The following is a 17,352-nucleotide window of genomic DNA, read 5'->3' as shown; positions in this document are numbered from 1 at the left end:
TGTTCTTGCCCATCCTTCAACACCCAACCCAAGATCCACCTATCTCTGAAGCCTCTCCTGCTGACTATGGCCTGCATCATGCAATTCCTCCCTAACTCTTGTCCCGAGTTCACATACATACCAAACAACAGACACCATAATCAAGTTAATCTTCTCTAACCACTCTTATTACACCTTACCACTTATAGTAAACGCTTTGTGGCTTATCTTCTCCATTATGCTGTTTGTATACTCTTAGAAAAACAAATTCAATTTTAGCATATGGGCAGGCACTCAGAAAATAATTGATTTTTCGCTGATTGAAGAAACTTCCGTCACTCATCTCTGAAGGATGAATAACAATCCTTGACTAGAGGAGACCTCACCTAAATACATGCATACTATATATATACACATACATACATGAATTTCTCAGGAGAACAAAGCATAGATTACAAAACATCTAGGTTCAAATCCAAATTCTATTATTTACTAGATTTGTAGCCTTGAAAAAATTACTTTTAACCTTTGCTTTCCAATCTTAAATGAGAAAATAATACCTGCAAAGAAGCCATTTCCATCAGTATAAAATGAAGATAATAATAGTACTTACCTCATAAGTTTAATGGTGAGGATTTAATGAGAAAAATGGAATAAAATGAAATATTTTAGAATTGTGCTGGGCACATAGTAGGTGTTCAATAATTTTACTATTATCATTATTATTATGGTGATGAATAAGTGTGTAATATGTGTAAAGCATCTAACATTTTATTTGGCACATGATAGATCCTCAATAATAAACTGTAATAAATAGTAATTCCTTACCTTCTGCGTTTCTCCTTAGGTGTTCCCTTTCCTTCTAAAATTTGAGAACTCTAGTAGGTTTTTACAGTTAACATTGTGAGTGAACTTACAGTGAATCTTTTCACATCATTTCCTCAGTAGGAAAATGGCTGATGCATTATTGATCTCTCTTAATAAGCTGAAGACTGACTCTACAATGCTAGGAAAAGATGGTGTACCAAATAAAGTCCATTCATTTGTTCTACAATATTGATGGAATAACTATTTACACCAGACATCATTTCAATACTGGAAGCATAGCAGAGAATAAGACAAGCATGCTATATGTATTGAGTTTACATTTTAGTAGAAGAGAAACACAGTAATCAAATAATCAGAAGAATAACAATTCCAGAAATTGACAAAGATAATGAATAAGAGAAATAAGGCAACGTATCCTAGTGAGACTAGAGAGGGTGGAATAAATAAGCTATAGCAATCATGGCAGCCCTTCCTGGGAAGTTGACATTTGAACCAAGACCTGAATGATGAGAGTATATATATATGCAACAATTTAAGGAAGTAATGATCCAGAAGGAGGGAAAATACAGTGCAAAAACCCTAGGCAAGAAAAGTGTTGAGCTCACATTATTGGTATAATGATAAATTGACAAAGAGCACGTCAAAGATGACAATGATTACACTCCATGGGTATATGAGCTTTGGGTAGTTTTCGTCAAGCCTTGAGTTCTGGCTATGAATCTACTCCTGGCAAGGGAATATTATATGTTACTTCACACTGTGCTTTTTGCAAACTCACCATTCATGGCATGTTACCAAATTATTTCTATTAGACAGATGAACATAAAGCTCTTCTTTTTATAGCCAATCTCTCTCCTTTAGGACAGAGTGCTGTAAGCCCACATTTCCTTATTCAGCAAGATTTCCCACCCAAGACCTTATTTTCAGAATTACATCAATCATCATTTTCCTGTGATGGCCCATATCATATTTGGGATTTAATTCATTGGTATTTTTATAGCTGATTAAACTTGTTATTCTGCTAAATTTTAGCTATTATGTGTCAACAGTTTTGTCTACATTAATAACATCCCAATGTAAAGGTGCCATAATTAAGAATTTTGTTTTGACAGAATTGTTGCAGTACTGGTACTTAGAAGGAGAAAAGAAAAGTATGGAGTAAAAAAGCAATTTATATTCCTAATGTTTAATGTTTATGTGTGGAGTGGACACTAAATACCTGTATACACAATGCTCTGCAAAGAAGGATTGGAATCGCCTGCTGTAATATTTTATAGTTATCAGGTATAAAGTAGCTCTTAAAAAATATTTATACAATTAATTTTCCACCTTAAAAAAGTAAAAGGCTTTCTTCAAAGCCAAGGTCTAAAAATATTAGTGAAAATTAGAGCTACTTAACGTTTATTGATTTGTTAGTACATGGATGGATAATTAAGCTACAACAAAAGTTATTTAATACATACTATGGTTAAGGTACTACATCATATACTTTAAGGGATTAAGAAAAAAATTAGCTATATATTCTTCCTGCTGTGGAAGGCCATAGTATAGAAGATGTAAGATATACACCTGAAGGACTACAAACCATTGACCAGAAAGTGATTTCTTACCAGAGAGATTCAAGTAAAATATTATGATAGGTTAGAGTTAGGATTGATTAGGTTTCATAGAAAACATGGCATTTGAACAGAACATTTAATGAAACAATTATTTTGTTCGTCATGAAGAAAGTATAGAAGCTGGAAACTATAAAGATGGAATACATGAGTTAATTCTGCAGGATTATTCTGAAAAATTCATTAGTAGAATAACATGAAATAAAGATGGAAAAGAGGGTGGAATTTTTTTTTTGCATTTTGATAACGTTATTTTTTTTACATCTTTATTGGAGTATAATTGCTTTACAATGGTGTATTAGTTTCTGCTTTATAACAAAGTGTATCAGTTATACATATGTTCCCATATCTCTTCCCTCTTGCGTCTCCCTCCCTCCCACCCTCCCTATCCCACCCCTCCAGGTGGTCACAAAGCACCGAGCTGATCTCCCTGTGCTATATAGCTGCTTCCCACTAGCTATCTACCTTACGTTTGATAGTGTATATATGTCCATGCCTCTCTCGCTTTGTCACAGCTTACCCTTCCCCCTCCCCATATCCTCAAGTCCATGCTCTAGTAGGTCTGGGTCTTTATTCCTGTCTTACCCCTAGGTTCTTCATGACATTTTTTTTCTTAAATTCCATATATATGTGTTAGCATACAGTATTTGTCTTTCTCTTTCTGACTTACTTCACTCTGTATAACAGACTCTAGGTCTATCCACCTCATTACAAATAGCTCAATTTCGTTTCTTTTTATGGCTGAGTAATATTCCATTGTATATATGTGCCACATCTTCTTTATCCATTCATCCGATGATGGACACTTAGGTTGTTTCCATCTCCGGGCTATTGTAAATAGAGCTGCAATGAACATTTTGGTACATGACTCTTTTTGAATTATGGTTTTCTCAGGGTATATGCCCAGTAGTGGGATTGCTGGGTCATATGGTAGTTCTATTTGTAGTTTTTTAAGGAACCTCCATACTGTTCTCCATAGTGGCTGTACCAATTCACATTCCCACCAGCAGTGCAAGAGTGTTCCCTTTTCTCCACACCCTCTCCAGCATTTATTATTTCTAGATTTTTTTGATGATGGCCATTCTGACTGGTGTGAGATGCTATCTCATTGTAGTTTTGATTTGCATTTCTCTAACGATTAATGATGTTGAGCATTCTTTCATGTGTTTGTTAGCAGTCTGTTTATCTTCTTTGGAGAAATGTCTATTTAGGTCTTCTGCCCATTTTTGGATTGGGTTGTTTGTTTTTTTGTTATTGAGCTGCATGAGCTGCTTATAAATTTTGGAGATTAATCCTTTGTCAGTTGCTTCATTTGCAAATATTTTCTCCCATTCTGAGGGTGCTCTTTTCGTGTTGTTTATGGTTTACTTTGCTGTGCAAAAGCTTTGAAGTTTCATTAGGTCCCATTTATTTATTTTTGTTTTTATTTCCATTTCTCTAGGAGGTGGGTGAAAAAGGATCTTGCTGTGATTTATGTCATACAGTGTTTTGTCTATGTTTTCCTCTAAGAGTTTGATAGTTTCTGGCCTTACATTTAGGTCTTTAATCCATTTTGAGCTTATTTTTGCGTATGGTGTTAGGGAGTGACCTAATCTCATACTTTTTCATGTACCTGTCCAGTTTTCCCAGCACCACTTATGCTTCACAGGCAAATTCTATCAAACATTTAGAGAAGAGCTAACACCTATACTTCTCAAACTCTTCCAAAATACAGCAGAGGGAGGAACACTCCCAAACTCATTCTATGAGGCCACCATCACCTTGATATCAAAACCAGACAAGGATGTCACAAAGAAAGAAAACTACACGCCAATATCACTGATGAACACAGATGCAAAAATCCTCCACAAAATACTAGCAAACAGAATCCAACAACACATTAAAAGGATCATACACCATGATCAAGTGGGGTTTATTCCAGGAATGCAAGGATTCTTCAATATATGCAATCAATCAATGTGATAAACAATATTAACAAATTGAAGGAGGAAAACCATATGATCATCTCAATAGATGCAGAGAAAGCTTTCAACAAAATTCAACACCCATTTATGATAAAAACCCTGCAGGAAGTAGGCATAGAGGGAACTTTCCTCAACATAATAAAGGCCATATATGACAAACCCACAGCAAACATCGTCCTCAATGGTGAAAAACTGAAAGCATTTCCACTAAGATCAGGAACAAGACAAGGTTGCCCACTCTCACCACTCTTATTCAACATAGCTTTGGAAGTTTTAGCCACAGCAATCAGAGAAGGAAAGGAAATAAAAGGAATCCAAATTGGAAAAGAAGAAGTAAAGCTGTCACTGTTTGCAGATAACATGATACTATACATAGAGAATCCTAAAGATGCTACCAGAAAACTACTAGAGCTAATCAATGAATTCGGTAAAGTAGCAGGATACAAAGTTAATTCACAGAAATCTCTGGCATTCTTATACACTAATGATGAAAAATCTGAAAGTGAAATCAAGAAAACACTCCCATTTACCATTGCAACAAAAGAATAAAATATCTAGGAATAAATCTACCTAAGAAGACAAAAGACCTGTATGCAGAAAATTTAAGACACTGATGAAAGAAATTAAAGATGATACAAATAGATGGAGAGATATACCATGTTCTTGGATTGGAAGAAGCAACATTGTGAAAATGACTCTACTACCCAAAGCAATCTACAGATTCAATGCAATCCCTATCAAACTACCACTGGCATTTTTCACAGAACTAGAACAAAAGATTTCACAATTTGTATGGAAACACAAAAGACCCCGAATAGCCAAAGCAATCTTGAGAACGAAAAATGGAGCTGGAGGAATCAGGCTCCCTGACTTCAGACTATACTACAAAGCTACAGTAATCAAGACAGTATGGTACTGGCACAAAAACAGAAAGATAGATCAATGGAACAGGATAGAAAGCCCAGAGATAAACCCACGCACATATGGTCACCTTATCTTTGATAAAGGAGGCAGGAATGTACAGTGGAGAAAGGACAGCCACTAGCTATTTTTAAATGGAGACCTGTTAGGTGAACGAAGAGGAAGGTATGCAGCCAGCCTGTTGATTGACAGCTCACAAACCTCCCCAGGTAGTAGCATTATTCTGACAAATTTGCTTCTTTTTCTTCCTTTTCTTTTCTTCCTCCTTTCCTCCCTCCTTCCCTCCTTTCTTCCCTCCTTCCCTCCCTCCCTCCCTCCCTTCCTTCTCTCCTTTACTGTATTCATTCATCTGATATAAACTCACTATTCCAGCTAGGTGCTGAGGTTAACTAATATATGAGACAAGCATCATCCTTGCCCTCATGGTGCTTATTATTACTTATATTCTAGTATGAGATGTAGAAAAAACTTAATCATAAAACAACTAAATCTACAACATTATAAATTTTGATAAACATTATTAAGGAAACAAAAAAAGGGAAAACATGTTATCTACCTCAGAAAGGGTAATAGAGAAAGGTTTTTCTGAACATGTGGCAGTTAAGCTAAGACTTTTAAAAAATATAAAGACACTCCTGGGTTTTTACTCAAGTGAAATGAAAACCTATGTTCATACAAAACCTGTACACAAATGTTTATAGCAGCTCTGCTTTTAACCATCAAAAACAGGAAACAATCCAAATGTCCTTTGACTGGGGAATGGATAAAGATACTGTTTATCCATTCATGAAACACTATCAGAAATAAAATATAATAAACTGCTGATGCATGCAACAATATGGATAAATCTCAAATATTATACCATGTGCTAAGTGAAAGAAGCCAGACTCAAAAGGCTGCACACTATATAATTATATGCATATGACACTCTGGAAAAGGCAGTACTATAGGGATATAGAACAGATCAATTGTTGCCAGGAGTTAAGGGTGAGGTAAAATTTCATCTACTGTAAGGGGTTTTATTTGGGGGGAGGGGTGGTGATGAAATTTTTCTGTTTCTACATGGTGGTGGTGATTATATGAGTATATATTTGCCATATTTCATGGAAGCGTACATCCAAAAAGTGACTTTTACTATACGTAAATTTAAAAATAAGTAAATATGATTCTACTAAAAACCAAACCAAAACACTACTTATCTATAATAAGGCATACTGGTGAGAGAGGGATTTACTGTACAAATAGAAAAGCTCATGATCCCATTCAGGGCACCTCCTTTTCTGATACAAAGGTAAACAGAAGACAAATTTGGTCAATGAGCCAAAGCCTATAGCACAGAAGGGGAAATCATCTTTGAGAATATTTTATTTTGGTCATGTCAGACCTAATCAATGATTCCTCACTAAATTCTAAGCCTTTTGAGTATAAAAATACCACCTTACTCTTTTTAACTACATTTATACAGTGCAAAAATATTTCCCAAACTATATATAATGAGATCCATTTGTCATCTTATCTCAAAGCTATGTAATTTCAATTAATTAAATACTTTTGTCTGAATTATATGAGTAAGAACAAAAAGTAGAGTACTATGAGATATCCAGAAAATCCCATTATTTTTATTTCTGCATATAGTTGGCCAAAACTTCATATGGTTTTAGATTTGTGATTATGTATATTATGTGAAAAATAGTATGAATGCATTTATTCTACTAATTATGGAAAAAGAACACCTATAAAACAAATTCCAATGAAGTTACTTCAAGCTTAAATCTTATTTTGAGAGGAATTTGTGCCAAAATATCTAAATAGTTATATTAATTCTTAAAATGAATTTGCTATAGAGACATAGCTTTTGTCATGATTTAGTCTAGAGGAGTTAGTATATTCAAGTGATTTTCATGCCTTTGTTAAAAATATCAGAATACCCAATGATAGCATAAGAGATATTTTAGACTGTATATCGGGCATAGCTATCTTTATAGAAAAATGGGTAGGCTGAGTAAACTTAATGAGAAACCAGAGAGTGGGCTTATCTTAAGTCATTGAAAGTTGGGGACATGAGAAAATGAAGAGGAGCTGAGCCCTGTACTAGTTAAGAATTAGAAGTGTCTCATGTAGCTATTAATAGAAACCCTGAAAGCAACCATGAAAACAGAGGCACATCTGTAAAATGACTGTGGAAGATCATGTCCAGACAATAATTGCAGCTTACATAAGTTGGTCAGTGTTGAAGACTTAATATTGATATTAAAACAGTGAGACCCAAACATTCAGAAATTATTGTGGTAATTAGTTTTTTAAATTCAAATATTGGAGTTTGAAAATCTCAAATGGTTTTAAACAACCGTGCCTCAGGGGCCTCCCTGGTGGCGCAGTGGTTGAGAGTCCACCTGCCGATGCAGGGGACGCGGGTTCGTGCCCCGGTCCGGGAAGATCCCACATGCCGCGGAGTGGCTGGGCCCGTGAGCCATGGCCACTGAGCCTGCGCGTCCGGAGCCTGTGCTCCGCAACAGGAGAGGCCACAACAGTGAGAGGCCCGCGTACCGCAAAAAACAAAACAAAAACAACCGTGCCTCATAAATTTGTGAATGTCTCTTAGATTTACATATTTTTTCATATCTGAGGTCTCAAATAAAATATATAACTCAAATGCCTACCTAAGAGAAGTCTAATAAAAGAGTAAACAAATATCTTCCTCAGAGTCCCAAAAGAGAAGACATAGTTCAGAAATACGGAGCATTCCTAATTTAAAAATGTGATATAAATAAAGCAATACTGATAAGTATGATTCAACCATAGTACAACAACAACACAATAAAATTTAATAAGTGACTCTGAAATGTAAAGTTGAAAAACTAATTTCTAACAAAATAGCATATGAAATCATGTTTTGAGTTCTAGAGCAAGTGTTTTTAATCTGAGTAAAAAGTTGATCAGACAAAAGTTTATCAGAATTTTAGGAATTGATTTTGAGATATGATGTGCCCAGGATTTGGAATGAGAAAACGAACATTAAAAGAAATAGACCATGTTGCTCTGAATAATATCAAGCTATATGGCCAAAATAAATATTAATCAGTACTGCAGGAAGAATCATTCAGAATACACTCCTACAACATATTAACCAGGCATTATTTTTCTAATTATCTAAATAAGTATGAAACTTCTGATTTTAAAAGCATAGACTTTATAAGTGGTGAATCCAAATAATTTGGGAATAGCTCATTAAAATTCAAATAGTTATTACTGAAGTAGTTTGACCTTTACTTGTAACATATTTTTAAGATACATACTTTCCAAAGCTATGCTTAAAAATTATAGATATAATCCAAGTATAAGTACAGTCTGATCTGATTCCATATGACCTCTTATTTTCAGATTCAGACATGTCTATACTATAGGCCAAGACTTTGTTTTGTCATTCATCTGTTGATGCAAGTAGGGTCAGGCTTTAAACTCTCCAGTTATTGTTCTTTGCTTAGAAACCCTGAATAGAAGATATTTGCAGTCCTCTTGATGGTAAACAGAAAGCTAGCAAGTATCTCATTGGTTATCTTTCTAATAAGTGACTTTATTTCTAACCCTTCTACTCACCAGGACTCTGTTCTCAGTGATGGAAAATCCCAAAATTGAGGCTTCCACTTATTCTGCCTTTATAGTCAATCACCCTAAGAACTTAGAATCCTTGTATTTTCACCCAGGCTCAAAAAACTCCCTTTATCATCAGACTACAGTTAATTTTAGTCATCATTTCTCAAAATGTGAGATTATGTGCGCACAATATGATCTCAAACAGTGATCCTTAGAAAGTGAACAAACAAACAAAAAAGGATTCTAGGATCAATAGAATTTAAAAATGCTACATACTACAGTTCCCACCCTCCACTTTGTAAATCCTTTATGCATTTTAGCATAGTGGAGTTATGTAAAATCCTATAGAAAAACCTTGAACTTTGAACACCCCTATATTTGCAAAATTCATTTGACTAAGGTATCTCTTTTTCTGAGAATACCTACCAACATCCTTTTAAATCTAGGATTCTGGAAAATATGCTTTGAAAAGTTTTGTTATATTGTCTATTATTGTTGTCTTTTTAATCTGTCTCTCTAATTTTAAGACACTATGGTATATATGAGGGCTGCTCACCAATACTTCTCATTCTCCTCCTTTTATGTCTATGTGGGGATTTTATCTCTCCTTCCCCTTTAAGTTAGGCGTGGCCATATGACTGCTAAAATCAGTGCTATATGATCAGAAGTGTGTCATTTTCAGGTAGAAGCACTTAATTCCTGATGTGAGTCTAGCCAGAGTGCTCCCAACCACAACACTATGAAGAAGTCATTATCATTCCTATATTGTGAATGACAAAACTAATTTTCAGAGAAGGCTAGAACAGGATTCTAATTTGTGTACTTTACTTTTTTTGGGGTTACATACTTCTTTTGCATTTTATTTTATTTATACAGCAGGTTCTTATTAGTTATCTATTTCATACATAGTAGTGTATATATGTCAATCCTAATCTCCCAATTCATTAATTTGTATACTTTAAATCTTATGCTTTTTCTACCACAACTTGCTGCCTGAGGTTGATATTCATAACACACTAAAATGCACCTCTCATCTTCCAAATGAAATGTTATTCCTTTCATGAATCTATTTTTGCATCCGTCATTCATGTGAAATTCAGAACACTACTCCACCTAAAGTTCAGTTTCATTAGTGTAAATGGTTTGAGTTAAAGCCAACATTACTTATTTCCCAACCAAAAATAGATATCTATGCATTTCTTCCTTTGAGTTAATATAAATACGATGAAACTGAATATTTCCCAATATTATTAACATAGCTCAAACCATGATACTTTTGAAAAACTGGGTATTTTAATTGGTATATACCAATGTATTAGGCCCTGGGTAGAGACTAGAACATAGATAAGTTTACAGCTAAGTAGTGGAAAGGAATTTGTCAACAACTATTATACAAATAATAAAATTAGGACTAACTTGAGGTTCAAGAAGTGAACTGTGGGAACAACACTGAAGATGACTGAATGCTTTCTGGGGAGACCACAGAAAACTTTCTGAAGGAATGGAAGCCATAGTAGAGTCTGGAGACCATTTGAAGGGCCCTGAGACCCTTTCAGAGGGCTACAAAATCAAAACTATTTTCTTAATTATATAAACGTATTATTTGTCCTTTTTATGTGTACAGTGAAATCCTCCCAGAGGCTACTTCATGTGTGCTATCATAACACAATGAATGCAGAAGCAGTTACTAAAATCCAGCTATCTTCTATGAATCCAGAAATTTACATACTTAAGTAAATATTTAAAACAATGCCACTATTTTCACTTTTTCTTTTGGAAACGATAGTTATTTTTATTAAAACATTTATGTTAATATATGGGTTTTTCATTTTGTTTTAAAATAGATTAATTAATAATTAAATATTTTAAAATATCTCAGATTAATTAAAACCATGCTAATTAATGGTGTGTAGTACATCAGAATGTCTTCTACTTTTCTAAAAGGAAATGTTAAACAAGTAGGCAGGAGATTTGGAATCAATCCCTTCTGCTTCTTCCTCTAGTTTCCTTAACACATTTGGGAAAGCCATTAAACTCTTAGTTGTAATATCCTCATTTGTAACCTAGGGATAGTAACATCTGCTTTGTAAGATTTACAGTTTATGTTTACACCTGTATTTTAAGTTTATTTTATATAAACTTATGAAAATTAAATGAGATTCCATAAATTAAAACAAACACCACTACTACCACTTTATACCAAAAAAGACACTATAAATGCTCAGTATTGTTAGGATTCTCTTCTAACTCATTTTTTCCTTTATATTATTTTCATCCAAAACACTTACCAAAATCACTTTCATTCTCTTCTATAAATTGACCAAAAAGTTAAATACTTTTACCAATATTCTAAACTCTGAACCCTAGATAAACTCTGTCATGTCTCAGGGCAGAATTCAAGTAACCAAGCATTGCTGGTAAAACTCATGTAACAAAATAGATTTGAGTCATAAAATGTGTAATCACCACTCTCAAATATGTCTTTAATGTCAGCCCCAAAACTTACCATTTTTTCACATTCTTCCCAACCATTTTAAAACATTACCAATTCTCCTAAAACTCTAATATCCCTGCTGAAACCATCCAACCATAAATACATGTATGCCTGTACCCAGCAGACAACTTCATCTTTCACTTCCCAGAGCAAATTTTTTTCAGCATAAGTGTACTGAATGCCTATTAAATACCAGACATTTCTCTAGGTGCTGGGAATATGGTGATTTGATAGCCATATAATATCCCTGGCTTCCTACTCTTTAGATCTAAGGGAAAAGAAAGACAATAAATATATGAGAATATTTCAAAGAGATAAATATATGGATGGTTAGATTAAGTAATATGATAGACAGACATAGATTGATTAGTATGAGAAATTCAGGTAGTGATGTGTTATGAAGACAACAAAACAAGGTAATAAGATAGTAACAAGAACAAATAAATACAGTGATCAATAAAAGCCCTAAGGAGGAGTCACTTGAGCAATAAGGCAGAGAGTACTGGTTACTTATCCCAATATCACTACTCCCTTCTTAGCAGTAGAGCTCCAATTTTTACTGGGTACATGGCCGTCAAGAAAAAGTAACACATTTTCTGTGCTCTCTCACAGCTAGGTGTCACTATATGACCAAGTTGCAGCCCGCAAGATCTAAGGAGTGCCTTGTGTTAGTACTGGGAGGTCTTCTTAAAAGGGAGGGGATGAACCATTCTTTTCTGCTTCCTCCATCCTACTGCCTAGATTTTGCTGTAACTGCAATGAAAAGATGCTGGTGGGGTAAGGGGAAAAGTCTGTGGAATTTGTCAAGATTTGCATTTGAGAATGACCACTGGCCGAACATTCTCCCGGAGAATGGGCTATGGGGCAATTTGGAAGCAAGGTAACTGGATAGGAGGCTATTGCAATCATTCAAGAGCCACGTGACGATAATTAAGGCAGCTGCAGAGAAAGTGGTCATACTTTGAACATATTTTGGAAGAGAAGTCAACAGGACTTGCTGTTAGCTGAATGTGGAGTGTAGCAAACGAGAAAAAGATACATCAAGGATAACACCTAAATTGTTGGCTAGGCCAACTGGGTCAATTGTAGTACCATTTACTGAAGTGATAGACTGAGGAAGAAGCAGGTCTGAGGGAAAGTGAGGAGTGAAGGACCAAATATCTATTTTAGATGTGAATATTAAGCCTGGCATGTCTATTAGCCATCCAAATGAGGATACTGAGAAGACATTTGAACATAGGAATCTGGAGCCCTGGGGGTAAAAATGGGACTGGAGATATAAATCAGGGAGTTATTTAATGTATGGGTAGTATTTAGGCTATGAGGTTAGATGAAATCAGTTTAAAAAAAGGATACAGATCAAGAAGGGCAGGGGATTACAGACCATGTGCAACCACAATTAGAGTCCAAGCAGAGCAAGGGAAGCCAGCTAAGAATGCTGAGAAGGAGAAATCTATGAGGTATAGGAGGGAAAACAGGAGGGGGTGGATCACAGAGGTAGGGAAGGAAGTGCCACAAGAGAGGGTGTCAGATGCTGTTCAGGTCGAATAGAAAGAAAAAAGAGGAGTTCATTATGGGTTTGGCACTGTTCCAGTGAAAGAGTGGGGCCAAAAATCTTCTTGAAGTGGAGAGGTGAAGAGGAGCAGGGAAATTCAGCAGTATAAATAGAGAGATGCGTTGTAGAGGAAGAACTGTCTTTTGTTCTTTTTAAAATTTTTTGTATTTTTTAAGATAGATATATTAAAAATCTGTAGGCCAACTGGAGTAATCCAGTCCAATGATGCAGGTGAAGGCAGGCTGGAAGGTGTTAGAAAGGACAGGATCTAAAGTACAAATCTCATGGCCTGATACCCACGAGGGATCACGTCTGTTATTGCAACCACTGAACCCTCCATGCCTGGTATAGCACTCAAGACACAGTGGATGCTTAACAATTAAGTAAATGAATGAATAAATGTTATATTCAATAGTCTTAGTCAGCATATTTTATCACAAAAATCTTTAAATAAGATCATTACATTCCCTATTTTGGTGATCCCTATAGTCTGCATAATAAGCTAAAAAAAAATCCTGAAGTTGGCACAAGGGCACATAATGGCTCATCTCTGACTGCCTCTCTAGTCTCAGTTCTCTATATACCTACTTGCATCCTATATCCACACTGCAGTAAACAACTAATTCTACATCATGTTTCTCGACTCAGTACCTTCGCCACATGTGTTCTCTGTTCTTGCAAAAACTTCCCTTGTCAACACTCTGTGTTTTGCTAATTCCTACTTATTCTTTAAGACTTAGCTCAAGTACTGTTCCATTTAGGAAGATGTGTGTGCTTCTCTTCTGAACTAGAGCCCCTCAGTGCTCCCAAAGAAACTGTGCAAACCTCCTACAAAATAATTATATAGAATTTGCTTAAGAATTTATTTCCATCATTTAAATTAAGCTATAAAATAAATATGCTTTTTGTCTCTGAATACCCAGAACCTAGCTCAAGACATTTAATTAGTGCCATTAAGTAAATATATGGTGTCTATGGTACCCTGATGATGGCCATGTTTATTAATCAACCAAAAACATTTACTCCCTAAACATCTTCAGCAAATGGGAGTGTCTATATTGAAATCCTCCTTGATTTTCTTGTTGCTATATGATTAAAAATTCAGACACTTAATAGGCTCCCAATCTTAAAAGAGTTTGCAATATAAGTGGGCAAGCATCTATAAAATAGCACAGCATCATCATGAATTAGTTAGAGATCGCAAATACTAGGGTTTCTACCTGCCATGCTTCGTCTTTTGCAAATATCCTTAATGAACCACAGTAGTGCTACTGCGACTGGATATGACCTTAGAAGCTTTCACAACATAGTATTCTCAGGCACTCAGTATCAGAGTTAGCATAAGAAATGAAATTTTATTATCTATCTATGAATTAGTACAATGGGTTGGATGAGAGTAATGCCCTGGATAAATGAAACAAAGTTGGAGTCAGCTTTGATGATGGAGGGAGATTAACATGCTAAGGAAGTTTGAAGCTGGTGTACGCTCTAGGAAAAGAACAGGTAGTGTCATGGCACTAGGTAGTGCCAAAAGGAAGTCGCTTAGTTAGATAATTGGACAGAGACAAAGAATGAATTTGGGTGTTTTTTTTTTTTCCTAATGGTTTAGTATGGTTTCGTAGTTTCTTATAAAAACAATGAATTTTCTCCAGTCTTGACATCAATCCCCATGTATGTTAGTATAGCTCTTACCTATATGGTAGCCTATAGGCTAGGCCAGGTGAAAGGGACAGATTGATCTTAAAGGTTCTGAAATCTGGTGTTTAAAAATATAGGTAAAAAGTTATCTGAACAAGGTAATATCTTAGCAGAACTCTGAGATTTGTAGTGCTAGATACAAATTATATGTTATATAATCTGTTATATCTTATATAACTGTATTATAAGGCTGCAAACTTCTTGAAGGCAAGAGCCTCAGTTTAATTATCCCTGAATTGCCTGGCACATGGGCCAGACACATGGCACCTAATATGTGCCTATTCTAGGACCTCCTAGAACAGTATAGTTTCTTAATCTTCACAGAACTTCTCATGATCACTTAGGGGATATGGGTCCCATGGATCTTCCCTAAAGGAATACAGTAGAGAACAAACTTCAGGCACCCAAGCTGTGGTGTAAAGTCCAGGAGTGAGCTTTCAAACAAGAAGAAATAGAAAAGATAAGAGTGGCAAAATAGTTTGTAAATGTCACATGCTCTGATAATTTAAATGTAATATAATTAACAAAAGTGGAAGATGAGAGAAAGTATAAAGTAGAACATGCCTGTTGATGATCTCATTGGTATTAACTTACAAGACGAAGTAGCAAAATTGTAAGCATTTGTAAGAGGGCGAAGATAACTTGAACATGATATTTGTCATTAAAATTGAGTAATGGAAGAGAAAGAGGGGTAGAAAGGAGAAAATATTCCTTTTTGTTTGCTGTAGGTAGCTAATAGATATTATCTTTAAAAGACAGCACTAAAGATAATAGATAAAGAAAGATATTGGTCTACTAGAAATGACTAGAACAAAAAGATAAGTTATCCTAAAAAACAAAATAAATCCCAATAAAAGTTTTTGAAAATGGCAATGTAATGAAATGTTTATTGTGTGTACACATATTAATAAATATAATGTAAAACCATAAGGCAGAAATTAGAATTTCTAGTAGTTTATCAATAAATATATGTCTTAACTTTATTTAAAAAAAGATGATTGAAAAGATCCATATTCAACTGTTTACTGGATACAAGAGACACACCTAATAGAAAGTGGTTCAGAACAGTTACAAATAAAGGGCTAGGCAAAGATATGCCAGGCAAATGCAAAGGTAAAGAAAGAAGAAGTAGCAATTTTAATATCAGACAAGGCAGAATTTAACCCAACAATGACACTTTATAATCTAAAGCCTACAACTAAAAATAAAGGTAAAACAGTTAATTATGTGCTAAAAAAACCAGCAGTAAATTTGAATTAGACACACTAGAATAAATTCATTATTTTTTCCTCCCAAATAAATATTTACTAGCTCTCACAACAGGAGAAGTTTAAAAGTAAAGAAAGCTCAGGAACAATGAGCTCATCTAGTGCCCAGATGGTAGAGCTGAGAGCTCCAGTGGTAAGGGCTGGCTCCAGATTTGAGAAATCATAGATACTTGATAAGTCTGGGATATCCTTTGTGCCAGAAAGCAAGGAGATGATCAGACTTATTTGCCAGGTCAAAAGGACACAGCATCCAACATAGAGGGACTTCTACTGGTCAAAGATACAAAGAGATACAACTTAAGCATCAATAAGAATAACTGAAATTGACCAAACTCATTGCATATATAAAAATCTGTAAATTCATGATGATATGTGAGAGAAGGAGATAGAGGGGGAGAGAGAAAGAGTACCACACCTCTCCCAATTAACTGGTGATAATAGAAGTAACAGACACCAAATCCTTTCTCTAAAAATTTAACAATGAAATGCTTTTCCTCTAGGAATTATGTTTCAGGTTACCCAAGTCACCCTATTATATGAAAAATTTTTTTCTGTATAAAAAATTATTTGCAACCTCCTATGCAATTATTGATTCTGGCAATGATTGTTAGGGTCAGGAACCATGAAACGCTGATGGGAAAAAAACAATAGAAGGATGAAGCAGTCACAATTTGAAAGTGCTGGTAAATCAGTATCACCAGAGGGGAGATGGCCAACTATTTTGTGTCTCTTGGTGTGATGGACATAAGAATACAGTGTCATCTATGCAATATCCTTAGCAAAATGCTTGAACCTGATTCTAATAGAGTGTCAGTCTCCAGAGCTTACTTCCAGTTTACAGGAAATAATAAGGACAGAAGATGCAAAGAGACACATCTATAATGTGGAATGTTTTTCAGATCAACTGATACAGGGTTTTTTTTTTTTTAAATAAATCAGTAGTATGAAAAAATAAAATAAAATAAAAAGGAGACATACTATTCCAACATTAAAGAGTCTCAGATTCACAAGAACCATATATAATACTGGACCTGAGTTGGATCCTAATTTAAACAACCCATCAGTTTAAAAAAAAAAAATGGAGAAATTTTGATTATAGATCAGGTTTTAGATGGTACAAAAAACGAGCATGAATTTTGTTATGTATGATAACATTACTATGGTTATATAAGAAAATGCCCATAGGTTTTAGAGATACATATTGAAGTCTGTAGGTTGAAATAACATGATGTCTGGGATTTGTTTTTAAATTGTTCAGGAAAAAAAAATGAGAAGAATAGAAAGAGACAGGTGAAGCAAGTGTGACAAAATCTAGATCAATTTTTGAGTTTTGGAGATGTATTTGTGGGCTTCTCATTCTGTTAACTTTATTTTGTGAATGTTTAAAATTTTAGAATAGTTCTTACTAAATGAAAAGAACAAAAAGGAAAAATTA

Source organism: Lagenorhynchus albirostris, chromosome 9, assembly GCF_949774975.1.
Source record: "Lagenorhynchus albirostris chromosome 9, mLagAlb1.1, whole genome shotgun sequence".
Classification (NCBI taxonomy): Eukaryota; Metazoa; Chordata; class Mammalia; order Artiodactyla; family Delphinidae; genus Lagenorhynchus; species Lagenorhynchus albirostris.
The sequence above is the reverse complement of the archived record's forward strand: the minus strand, read 5'-3'. Positions refer to the sequence as shown.